This window comes from Lytechinus pictus, chromosome 18, assembly GCF_037042905.1.
Source record: "Lytechinus pictus isolate F3 Inbred chromosome 18, Lp3.0, whole genome shotgun sequence".
Taxonomy (NCBI): Eukaryota; Metazoa; Echinodermata; class Echinoidea; order Temnopleuroida; family Toxopneustidae; genus Lytechinus; species Lytechinus pictus.
The window spans coordinates 9,086,588-9,100,224 of NC_087262.1; the positions used below are offsets into that span (position 1 = coordinate 9,086,588).

Below are 13,637 nucleotides of genomic sequence, written 5' to 3' on the forward strand. Positions count from 1 at the left end.
ATTTCCACATAGCACAACAATTCCCTTTGTTGATCAAGATTATCTCTGAAATATATTGCTTTTTTTGCCTTTCGTATCATATCTGTGACAGTATTTCTAAGTTTTCTGTATAATATCCAGGTACTGTCAGATTTCGAAGATTTAGCACGGTTTTTTATTTCATTCCTTTCCTTTATCTTGGTCAATATGTCACTATTTATCCATGGAGTTTCTTTTTGTCGCACTCTTTTGAAATGTTTGAATTTTGAAAGTGCGTCTTTGAAAGTGCGTCTTCTCTTACTTACAGTTGTTTTAACATCAAGTCATTTCTCGAAAGAAGTGAAGAAAAGATAGAGAAAGGTTGGAATTGATTGGGGGAAAAATCATTTCAGGCAGAAAATTTTATTTTTCCCTTTTCTCTCGCTGTTTTTTTCCTCTTTTTTTTGTGGCTTAGCTGTATATTATGTATAAAATGTTGACCTGGGTACAGTGTAACTTATAGTTGCAAGTGTTAAAGAAGGGAATGATGGATGAAGGAAAGATGAAATGAAATGAAACAGAAGGAGAATTCATTCAGAGTCTTCAAAAGGAAGGTCTTTCACTTTTCTTTTGCCTTTTTGGATAAATAATCGTAAAAATGTGTAAAATGCTTGAATTTGGTATCAAAATTGAAACAAATGATAATAATAAACATTCAGCTGCAAGTAATTAGAAATAAATGATGGAAAGGTGAAGAAAGGATAGGATGGAAATCAGACAATGATAAGAGACTCTTCCAATTGAAACTCCTTTTTTGCTAATAGTTTGATGAGGATATGTAAAGCTGAAGCAAATAAAAGTATCTGATAGCAAGTAAAGGAAACTTTTGGAAAACGAGGAAAGAATGGAATGAGATTTAACAAAGGGAGGAGAGATTTTTTGAAGTTGGAAAAATGATTCCTCACTTTTCTGTTAGCTTTTTTTTTTTAATGTTTTAAACAACATTTATGAATAAGTTAGCAGAATATGGTTAATTTGGGCATCAAAATTAATTTTTGGAGCAAATGATATGTTTTTGACAGTAAGTAATTAATAGGAGGAATTGATGGAACGATAAAGATAGGATGGATTTAATTGAAACAGAGTAAGTAGACAGAAAATCCTTCTTCCCTTTCCTCTCGCTGGTATTTAAAATGTATAAGCTGTATATTGAGTATAGCCTTATGGAAATGTGGACTTGGGTATATACAGAGTATCTAAAAGAAATTGCTGCAAAATATAACAAGACTTTTAAAGGCAAGTATTTAAGAAGGAAGTGATAGAAAAGAGAAGATGAAGAGAGGGTGATATGAAATGAAATATAATGGGAATATGTAGATTCTGCAAACGGATAATCCCTCTCTTTTCTTTTAGTTTTTTTTTTGTCGATATCTGTAAAAGGTATACAAAATGGCTGATTTGGGGTTCTTTTAAAGTTGAAGTAAATAGGAAGGTATTAGAAAGAATTTGTGAAAAAAGTGTATAAAGGATGGGAAGGAAATGAAACAATGAAAACTTTTTTTCAGATTGGACGTCCTTCTTCATGTTCTTCACTTTGAAAAGTGTGGTCCAGTGGTTAGAGCATTGGACTCATAATCGCAAGGTTGTGAGTTCGAATCCCAACTCTGCCATTGTCTCCACTTTGATAAAAAGGCCCAAGAGTGATATCTGTCGTCTATTACGTCAGCCACTATGACTGATTAACCTAGACGTAAAATGTTTCCAAGGTAATTGGTTATATACCAGCTTTGCGTTTACCAGCAAAAAATGCTGTCCTGCCGAGCTCCTACGGGAGTTACAACAAACAGAAGGTAAAAGAAGAGTTAACGATACGAAACAGAGTTAGAAGATTTTATTTTCAGATTGGTTTTTGTTTTGTCAATGATGAGCATCTTTATGTTAAATCATTTTGAGTACAGTGCTGATTTTGGGACATGTAATTTCAATGTGATCTTTGGCGTGTCTTTAAAATGTCTTCCCTGAAGATGAGTGGATTGACGCTGATTACAGATTGGGAGACATTTGCCCTCTATGTTAGCTTTGGGAAAGGGCACTTCCAAACAGCAAGGTCCAGTCTGGACTAATGAAACATATATGATAGAGGAACACTGACAACCTCACAAAAGCAAGGTGTGATAACGTTATTGGAAAAAAGGGTAAAGATCCATTATATGTCCAAAATTTTAGACCAATTACACTTTTAAATGTGGATTACAAAATATTGTCAAAGGTTTTAGCAAAAAGATTAAATACTAAATGAGATAATTCATAATGATCAAGTTGGTTATGTAAAAGATAGGAACATTGGAGATGGTGTTAGATTAATAGATGATATGTTATATCGATCTAATTTAAAAAATATTGGATATTTAATCACTGTTGATTTTGAAAAGGCCTTTGATTCTGTTTCACATGATTTTCTTTTTGAGATCCTTAAACTATTTGGATTTGGGCACTCATTCTGTTCGTGGGTCCGTGTTTATACTCGGATATTACTAGTTGTGTTATGAATGGTTTCTTCTGGTTATTTTAATATAAAGCAAGGGGTAAGACAGGGGAATCCCCTCTCCCCATATTTGTTTCTGCTCTGTATAGAAATACTTGCTTTGGCAATAAGGAAAGACAGAAATGTTGAAGGAATTCAATTTCAGACAAATGAAATAAAGCAAATTTTGTATGCTGATGATATATCATTGTTTGTAAAAAAAATACACACTCTTTTGAACGTCTTCAATACCTTTTTGAAGAATTCGAGAAAATCAGTGGTCTAAAAATAAACAAAGGAAAAACTAATATTTTGTGGATGGGTCGGGATAATGACAGACCTTAGACACAGTTGTTTGGGAATTTTGTTCAGCATATTAAAATTTAAGGTATTTACTTTTCTCTTAATGTTATAATAAAAGAGGACATGAATTTCAAAGAAATACTTAGTAAAATAAAAAGACTCTTGTGATGGTGGAAACAAAGGGATCTCACACTTATGGGGAAAATTCATTTGTTAAAAACATATGCATTGTCAAGGTTAAACTTTGTTTCGTCACTAATAGTGGTTCCTCAGTGGTTGTATGCTGAGGTTGAAAGGATCTCATTTGAATTTTTATGGTCAGGAAAAGATCGGATAAAGAGAATTATAATGTACCAGGATTACTCACAAGGAGGTTTTAAAATGATGAATTTTAAGTTGTTTGTAAAGTCTCAACGTTTAATGTGGCTTAAACGATTACTTTACGGAGAACGGGATGCAGGATGGAAGTTGTATATATTTTGATTTTTGTTTTCGATCAGTTGGGGGAGATTTCTGTTTCTATGTGACTTTGACATTTCAAAATTAAATATAAAAAATACCCCAATTTTATTCAGAAATGATGAAGGCTTGGCAAGACTTAAGGAAATATAGTTATTCTGAAGAGGAGGTTAAGCCTATTATATTCAATAATCAAAATATTTGTATAAGAGGTCAAACGATTTTTGACAATGATCTTTTCAATAAAGGAATATTTAGCGTGGATCAAATTTTGGATAATGGTCACTTGAAGCCTGTGACCTTTTTTCAAAATCTCGGTATTACCTCAAATCAACTTCTCCAAATAATAGATATTGTGCACGCTATAGTCTAGTGGTTCTGATTCTTGCCTTTGAAACAGAGGGTCGTGTGTTCGAATCGTATAGCCATGGCGTGTTTTCCTTCAGCAAGAAATTTATCCACACGGTGCTGCACTCGACCCAGGTGAGCTGAATGGGTACCCGGCAGGAATAATTCCTTGAAAGCACTGAGCGCCGGTGATGGTATAGCTCGAGCTAAAGCCGGGGTAATAATAGCAGCGCTTTGTATCCTCTGGCAAAAAGCGCTTTATAAATCCAGCTATTATATACACTGTAAAAACTGTGGTGTTAAAACTGACACCAGTGGGTGTTAATAGAGGACCACACCCTCTGGTGTTAAAATTACACCCTAGAGATTGAATAACACCAAAGAGTGTACATGTAACAACCAAAGGTGTTGCAATAACACCTCTAGGTGCTAAACTAACACTGTCAATTTAACACCGGTGTAAAATAACTGGTGTGGTCCTCTATGTACACCGGTTAACACCGCATTTTTGCTGTTATTATTATACCAACATGTTGGAAAAAATTTGATAGTTCAATAAAGTTTTAAAAAATTGATTTCGTAGACTTTGGGATAAGTATGAATATTGGAAAGCAGGAAACAGCTGCAGCTGCTTTTGAGGTAATTAAATAAAAAAACAATTTATAACTTGTTTATTACCAATCTACAAGAACTATATAAATTAACACTCAAGGATGGTCACAGTGATTTTAATTTTACTGATGTAGAAATTTGTAAATTATTTGGATATAACAGGAGTACAACTCTTGTAAGAAAATGAAGGGAATTTCAGTTTATGCTTTTACATGGAGCAATATACAGTGCGTATCAAAAAAAAGTTTACACTTTGAAAAAGCCCTGGGAATTAAAAAATATACAACATGTGGGTAATTTTTTCATATATAATCTTAGGTTTGGGTCTCATCTATCTAATGAAAGTAAAAATTTTGACAGAATGTTACACTTGAGTGAGCACTGTCCATTTTTGTAAAGCTCGCAGAAATCTGTTTGCGCAGAAATGCTGTGTCACGCTGTGTCAAGGGGAAAGGGCGAAATCAAATTTACCCTGCGAAACATTTCTCATACATTTCCCTTGCACTTTTAGTCAATTGAAATAAAACAGATACATTCAAGCATTTTGTAACAATTTTGCCACCCAAATTGAAATTTCAACACTTAGTAAGCACAACCTTTACCCTTTTGTGCCAGCTGGATCTGAGGACATAACTAAATCTGAACAAAAGTTTATATCAGACATCTCCAGCATTTTTTTTCACTGAGTTTTTATCATTTAAAGTGGGTTTACATTTCATTTTTTATTTAATACTTGTTTCTCCACACCTTTTCCAAGCATGACAATGATTAACAAAATGAAAATCAAGGCTAAGCCATTTGATGTAAATCACAGCTCAGTGTAAAGCAAATATCGTCACGATGGCCTCGGTGTGTGGGGGAGTAGGGTGGGGCGCAATGCACTCTTCGAAATGTTTTGGGAAAGGAAACAAGTTAAAAAGGTAAAAGATATCTTCAAATCAATTTTACTAGCTAAATTCCATGTTTTCTTCATGATTAAGGTCTACTTTTATTCACATAACTATTTCAAAGTTCTGCGCAAATCATTTTTCACTAACTTTTGAAAAGTAAGTGGTGCTCACTCAAGCGGAAATATTTTTCGACAGTTATATCGTCATTTGCTTAAATGGATCTGTACCAATGTTAAAATGTGGAAATATCTTCAGGATATGACAAATGTATAATTTTACAGGATTTTGTCTAAGTGTAAACTTTTTTTTGATATGCACTGTATACAAAAGAACATTTGATGAGATCTGGTTTTGTGGGAGATAATTACCGCTCGTTTTGTTGTACAAAATCTGAATCGTACTTTCCATATACTCATGGATTGCATAAAAGTTAAACCTCTGTGGCAATTTTGTATTGATCATTTTTGTTTAGTTGAATTAAGAACTTTGAATTGGAGGGAAATATTCTTAGGATTACCTGGAAATTCTTGTAGAATTAAATGTGTCAATTCTGTTATTCTTTATATGCAATTTTTAATTCCAGAGCTGAAGGCCGGGTAACTTCATTCATCAAAATACACAAATATATTACGGGTTGTATAGAAGAAGAAAGTCGCCTGGCAACGAAGTCAGGCAATTTAAGTTTACATTTACAGAAATGGGATGAACTGAAAGTGAAAAGAGATTTGAATGTGAACAGGTGGGATGTGTCTAGTGTGGTGCGAGTGTGAATCCTGGTGTGAATGTTGATGATTTTTTTTTTCTTTTTACTAGTTCTTTTCAATTTCCCCTTCTCATGTATCAATATAATATGCAGGTTCTTTTCTTTCTGTATCCTATTTCGCGAAAATTAAAAGTTCATATGCAGATTTGTATATATTATGTTTGTTTACGTATGCATGGTATGTGCATGTGTAAGTGGGTGTTAAGGTGGGTGTGTGTGTATAATTATGTAAAGTTATGTTGAAGCTTGATGTAAAATGAGATGCAATGATAATACATGTAGGTTGATTTCTGTTTTCCTGCAAATCATTTAGTCATTTAATATCAATTATTATTAAAATACATAGAGGGTTGGGGGCTCAGTTAAGTAAGTTTTTTTTTTAGATATAAAAGTACAATTTTAAGGAATTTCATTCCGTCCTTATTTGCTTCAGTTTTTGGTAAATATATATGTATTTGTTTTTTGCATATCCTTGTTGATATAAAATGAAGATTTGTAATTTTTTTGTATTTATCTTGAGAATTTTAATCCATCTGAATGAAATCCTTAATAAAAACGTGTCGAAAAAAAGTGTGTGTGTGTGTGGGGGGGGGGGGGGGAGGGGGGGGTGATAGCAATATATTGATCTGAAAATTCAAAATTTTGGGGACACCCCCACACCAAGGGATATGTATACAGGGTATTATGACCATGTACATATACCATCTTTCAGTTAAAAGCATACACAACCATTTTTTCCCGATGGCTATAAAGTAATTATTTACAGTTAATATCAATATCCAGGTGAGTGAAGCGAGCGGGAAAATTTTCAGCAGTTGGAAGACAAAATGATGTCCAAAAGCCTCTTTCAAGTGGTGTGTATTTATCACATCACGGGAAATGTACACGTATGTATAGAGTGTATATTTGTACTATATACTACCATCTTTCAGTTAAATGCTTATCATGAATTTGTTCGATGGCTATATTGTAATGGATTTGTTAGGATATAAAAAGATGAATTGCAGGAAATATTAATATGCGAGCGAGCGAAGCTCGCGAGCAAATTTTCAATAGTTGGAAGACAGAATGATGACCAAAATCGTCTTTCGAGGGGTGTGCAAGTATGGAAAAAAATGCAGAGAGTGAGAGCAGTGGGCGAGCCTTGAAAAGTTGCTTCAGTCCTTTGAAATGTGCTTATAATTACAAAGGTTGATAAAGATGAATTATCAATAGATTGAACTATACAGAAGAAAAGTAAAAAGAAATATAAATACCAAATAAGTATTAAACAGTCCATATTTTGTTCAATGAAAACTCATTTGCTCGCTGGTTAAAGGTGAGATGAGAAAGAAGGGAATCATTATCGGGAATAAGGGTGCTTATGAAAATGATTATAGGTTATCACAGGCCACAATATACACTTCAAAAAGGGTGTAAATAGCACAGTAATGCAAATAAAAAGAAAAATATTGCAGAAAGGAAAGATATTAAATAATCTTTATATAAGATTATATTGGGAGGTGATGCAACATTCAATATTTGGAGAGAAAAAAATCATATTGAAATATTCATTATTGTACTGGAATTAATGTGATTTAAAGTCTCCTATAAACGGATGAAATCGTGAAAGTGTGTGGGAAATAATGTGGCTTGCCTCTGTGTTTCATCAACGGCATTGACTTGGTTGATGTCATCAGCAACGCATCATACTCTTAATTTGAAGAAAGAGTATATATACCTATATTTTTGTACAAATTATCCCCCGCTTCCACAAAGATGCTAGGATAATGACCCCCCCCCCCCCCCACAGTCACACCAGTGTATTCAAATAATGTTTTCATCGGGTGTATAATGGTGTGGAGTGTTGTGGCCCAGTGGATTAGTCTTCTGACTTTGAAACAGAGGGTCGTGGGTTCGAATCCAAGCCATGGCGTAATTTCCTTCAGCAAGAAATTTATCCAAATTGTGCTGCACTCAACCCAGGTGAGGTAAATGGGTACCCGGCAGGATTAATTCCTTGAATGCATGAGTGCTGAAAGGCAGCTCGAGCTAAAGCCGGGGTAATAATAATAACATCGCGCCTCGGAATAGAATATTTCTAGATAATGGCGCTATATAAATGCCTATTATTAGTATTTATAATAAAAGTTTTAACCATAAGTGATTGATATCATACAATTCATAAGTGGACGTATTATAACCATACTTTCATGATGCAGGGGATATAACATTTGGAATATGGTAAACGTAGGGATTTGTCATGGCAATAATCTTGTAAGATCAGATTGAGCGCGGGAGCGGAGCGACCGCGCGAGAAATTATGCAAAATTAGGCAAATTTAAGCACTTTGACCGCATTTAAAGATGAATCCACGCATTAACAGTAGTATTAATCATTAATTTTGATGATTTAAAATATATCGTTTATGTCTTGAAAAGTGGGGCCGGGGGGATGATTGTACATGCCATCCCCCTCTCCGAAAGGGGGGGGGGGGGGTATCCCCATCCCCCGGGATTTACGCCCGTGATCTGAGGACATAACTGAATATAAACAAAGTTGATTTCAGACATCTCCAGCATTCTTTCACTAAGTTTTTATCATTTTAAAGTAGGTTTATATTTCATATTTGATTTAACAGGCCTCCTTGTTTCTTCACACAAGTTTTCCCAAACAAAACGAAAATCAAGCCTAATTAAGCCGTTCATATGTATCACAGCTCCGCGTGTTAAGCAGATATCGCAACGATGGCCTCGGTGTGTGGGGAGGGCGGGGGGATATGGCGCTCTATGAAGTGCTTTGGGCAAGAAGATGAATAGGTTAAAAAATATCTTTAAATCAATCGTTCTTCGTGCATCAACGTCTACTTTTATTATTTCCAAGTTCTCGGTACGCATCATCAAAGTTTTCACGACAATAAAGGAATGACACTTCACTAACAATCATGGGCGGAAATCTGTCCCCAAAGTTAGGGGGCCAGTGGCTGGAAAAAAAGAAGAAAAAAAGGTTATCACCAAAAGTGTAAGGTCATTTTAACCAAAAAATTTAGACAAGCAAAAAAAAAGAAAGAAAAAAAGATTTCACCCAAATGAATGGTAATTTTGTCATTTAGTCCAAAATACATTAATTATTTAGATTGCGAATGATGTATGTGCCCCCTACTATTTTGGGTAGGGGGGACGCGTCCCCCTGGGATTTCCGCCCTTGCTCACAATAGTTGTATAATTATATTAATTATTTGGCAGCTCATGACTTCAACGCTAAAACTAATCAACCACAAGGTGGCGCTATAGCACAAACAACAAATATTGGCGTCAAAGGTACTTGACTCAAGCGCCAAGATTTTTTTGACAGTTATAATATCGTCATTTGCTTAAAGAGATCTGTATATTATGTTCAGGGCCCTGGGAACGATTTCTTGGCTGGGGGTGCTGAAGTAGGCCTAAATTCAGGGGTGGATCCAGCTTTTGCCAATAAGGGGAGGGGGGCGAAATAAAAAATTCACCCATATTTTCCCCGATCGGCCACTCAAAGATGATTTCTGTTTGTTTCTTCGTAACAGTCACTTCTTTGCTTTATTCTTATAAAACATAGTAATCTCATAAGGCACGAAGCGCGAGCTAATTTTTTTCGAAATGTCATGTATCTTGTCCTGAAAATTGAACCTTCTGGGCAATGTTTGTGCATGATCCTGAACAAAATGCGTATATATAACTGATCGAAAAGGGACTTTTTGAGGACTGTTTGTAGTTAGCCATAAAGCGATACATATTCAGTAATCAAATAAAGCGAGCGCGAAGCGCGAGCTGAAAATTTTTGACATTCCATCCTAAAAAATAGAAATTCTAAGCATATTTTATAATCATGGGCAGGATAGCCATATAACTAAACAATGCGAGCGCGAAGCGTGAGTGGAAAAAAAATGAGATTTAGACCTAAAAACGGGTTACTCAATTGAAGTTTTGTAAATCATAAAAAGAATGGGTAATTGGGTATCCTAAATCAATAATGTGAGCAAGAAGCGTGAGCAGAAAATTTTAGACTGAAACTGGATAATTTAAGCATGTTTTAAATAAAGCACAAGCTGTGTATCTCAATAAACATGCGCGCGTGTGTTTAAGATTTATACCTAGTGTCTGGGCATTCTAAATATATATTTTTTTGTCATGAAAATCAATAATCTGATCGCGAAGCGCGAGCTGAAAATATTTGATATTCCTATCTGAAAAGGGCAAATTTAAGCACTAATTCAAGCACTATGTAGGAAAATTGTGAAGTGGATATTATGGATCGCTCTTAATAAATGATGTGAGCGCGAAGTACATTTTGTCATCATATGAAAATTATGACTTTCTTCTATTCCTCTTCCTAAGCGCAAGATATTCCATTCTGAAAAAAAGGACAATTATAGGAATTCATGAAAAAGTTATTTTTGTATTTGTTAAGAATCCCAATGGCAGCTCGAAATTTGATGATATTAATTCTTGAAAACTGGACATTATAAGCGCTTTTATTAATATGAATAGGTTGCACATATTATATTTCTAACAAATTAATTAGAGCGCAACTGATCGCGATGTCATGAAAAGGGGATTTCAAGTATATAGTTTGTTATATAATTGCTATTATTATTATTATTATTATTATTGAGGAAATTAATAAGGTATACATTACTCACCAATCAAAATGCGAGCGTGCTGGCTGATAGGTTTTGACAATCAAACCTGAAAAGGGATATTTTGAAAACTTTATGGAATACACGAAGAGAATAGGTACCTGACAAATCAAATAACGCGAGCGCGCAGCGCGAGCTGAAAATGTTGATACCGAGACAATAAAACGGTCATTTTACAGAGCACTTTTTGAAAATCAATTTATAAATCAAACAAAATAATGAAAACTCGATGTCGCAGCTGAAATATGTTTTGTATATTGACTTCAAAACTTGATATTTTAAGCTCCATATCAGCCTATTGAGGAAGAATCTCATATAGGCCTATATTTCATCAAACATGCAATGCGAACGCGAAGCGCGAGAGAAAACTTTATATAGTGGCATGAAAGGTTTTTTATTTTATTTTCCAATTCGTCCCCTCACCTTATTGTATTCACTTTTCTTCATCCTCTTATTTTTTCCTCTCTTTTCCCTTCTTTTTCTTTTTTTTTTTGCTCCGCCCCTTGCCTTGGGCCCCCTGGATCCGCCTATGTAATTTGACAAGCAAAAAAAGGTTTCACTACAAAATGAAGGTCGTTTTGGTGCCAAGAAATTCGATAAGCCAAAAAAAAAGGGGGGGGGGGTTTCAACACAAGATGTTGGTCATTTTCCATACATTTCTCCTATGTTGTGACGCACCAACCAGAATTACAGGGGGTGCTGCCTATGGAAAATAATACACGCAGCAACCCCTGGGAAAATCTTGGGGGTGCTTCAGCACCCCCACTTCCCAGGTCCATGATTATGTTTAAGTGTGGAAAATGCTTCAGGATATTGCAAATATGTTTTTTACAGGATTATTTCTAAGTGTAAACTTTTTTTTGATACGCATTGTATTTTAAAATGCCACAATTTTAACATCCGATGTTGTAGTATAATGTATAAACGATTCTTCCGCAATATGGGATCAACAATTAAATATTTTTCAATAGAAATTAAAAATACAGAAATGGGTGGGGCGCCGGGGTGGACCCCCCCCCCCCCCCCCCCCCCGTTCCGCGGCCCCAGAAAACCAGTGGCGTGACGGGGAGAGAGTTCTGAATAATCAACAAATATCAATGGCATCGAAATCTATGACTTTTTTAAAATTTGTCCTTTAACCCGATGGAAAATGAATTGATATATTATCAAAAGATCAAGATAGCTATTCAAAGACAAAGCTTGCAGTTAATGCATCATGCCTATACCATACCCTTGACGTGACGTCACCATACATGCGGTTAACATTTCAATTCGAACCGCGGGAAGGTGAAATCCAGTTGGCAAATTTGTGTTTTTAGGACAACTCAAAAGATAAAGGGGATACTCCTGGACTGGGAAGTGAAATCAACGATTATTTCGAGTGAAACGTGAATGGAGAATGTAAGTTTTATTGTTTCACTTATTCATTCCTAAGTTCCTAACTAAATAAAGACGAGTTTAGACGAAAAAAAATGGTTGGTGATTTGAATGAAAGCGGAGTGTTGATATTTTTTGACGGGAGAGCGCTGGACCGGTAAGAGCCGGTTTCCGGAAGTAGGCTGGATCGATGGGATTCGCTTCTTCTTCCGTTGAGTACTGTAAAACAGTCCTCTTTACAGAGTATAGTCGTACTTTACCTTTAGTTTACCCGAGATTCTGGAAGAGTGCTGTGGAACCCAGCAGTCAGGCTTCCAGTTCTTTAGACTTTACTTGGCTGAGGCCACAATCACAAAAACACATGTCATGACATTTGGTGCAGTTGAACAAAACTAAAATAAACTCTAGTAGACTGTCTTACTCTTACTTAGTACTAGTACTACTTTTTAGTAGGTATACTCCGTATAGTGCAAGAAAAAGATCCCGGGGGGCTAGCCTGGAGGTTTCTGGGGAGTAAAAATCATCTACTCTACGAAGGCTAACTCCCCATTAGCCTGGGACACTGAGGCAGCCATAGTCATGCACGTACGGCCACAAAACCTGAAACTTTCGCCCCCGAGATTTCTACTTTCCCTCTAAACCTGCTAAAAGATCATTCTAGCCATAAATCATGTAGTATGTAGGCTACATGGGGTTCAACTTCATTTCCGACATTTCTGCGATATCGATTTCATTTTTAAAGAAGAATTCATTAAAAAAAACGATAAAATTAATGTTATGAAAATATGGGAAGAGCTTACGGCCGTGTTTACGTCGCCATCTTGATTTCTTTGTCTTCCGCTTGGCGACAGCTTGCAAATCGCGCGGTTAGTTGCTGCGATTTTCGGTCTTGTATCCTTGTCTTTATATATCACAAAATGTTTCCTTTCAATTTAGTTGCGCAGGTTAAGAAAGGTCGGCGCACTTTCTAACACTGTTTTTCGTGATCTACGACTGGAGACCCCCCCCCCCTTGGTGACGCGGAAATTTGATTTTATTGCCATTCTTTATTTTTCACGTATAAACTCTATGAAAATTTCAGGCCACCGAAATACATGATTTCAATTAACTTGGGGGTGCATATGGAACTCTTGCCTGGGAGGGCGTCTGGGTGTAACTGGGGAAGAGTTTTGGGCAACTCTTTAGTCATTCCAGGAACATTTGAAATCATTGACATCAAACTCAAAATTAACTCCTTGAATTTCATAATTTTATTTAGGAGCCATCCCCCCAGAAAGAAAGAAAGAAAGGAAGGAAGGAAAACAGAAAGAAAGGAGCAAAGAGAAAGAGGAAAACAAAAATTAATGAATTCATGATTTAGCATTCTGACAAAATACAGCTCGTGCATGCAGAGGCGGCGGTGCGTCTGGCTCATACAATGAAAGTGGAGGGGCACCTATTGTTTGGCAGACAAAAGGTGTCCCTCCACTTTCTTTGTTCGAGCCTGATGTACCGCCTTTATTTTCTACGTCCCCTCCACTAATTATAATTAATTAATTTTTATTTTTTTACAAAACTCACAAAAACCCCTCTTCGTTTTTTTTTTACTCCTAGCTGGATTTGAACCTCTGGCTACAGTTTTCGATGTTTCTCTCGTCTGTCACCTATCTCACTGAGCTACATGTAGCAGGTTTTGCTGAAAGCTAAGGGTTTCACAGTGTTTATAAGCCGACGTTGCGACTCTATATATATATATGCATTACAACATAC

At 35.8% G+C, this 13,637-nt stretch overlaps 1 long non-coding RNA gene across 1 annotated transcript in view; it reads left to right on the forward strand.

Annotated features, from left to right (window-relative positions):
* Nucleotides 1–11,729: 11,729 nt before the first annotated feature.
* The window catches only part of LOC135157500 (uncharacterized), a 53,482-nt gene continuing 51,574 nt past the window's right edge, over nucleotides 11,730–13,637 (forward strand). The window contains exon 1 of the long non-coding RNA XR_010296497.1: nucleotides 11,730–11,912. This is a non-coding gene — a long non-coding RNA (uncharacterized LOC135157500). The remainder of the gene's footprint in view (nucleotides 11,913–13,637) is intronic.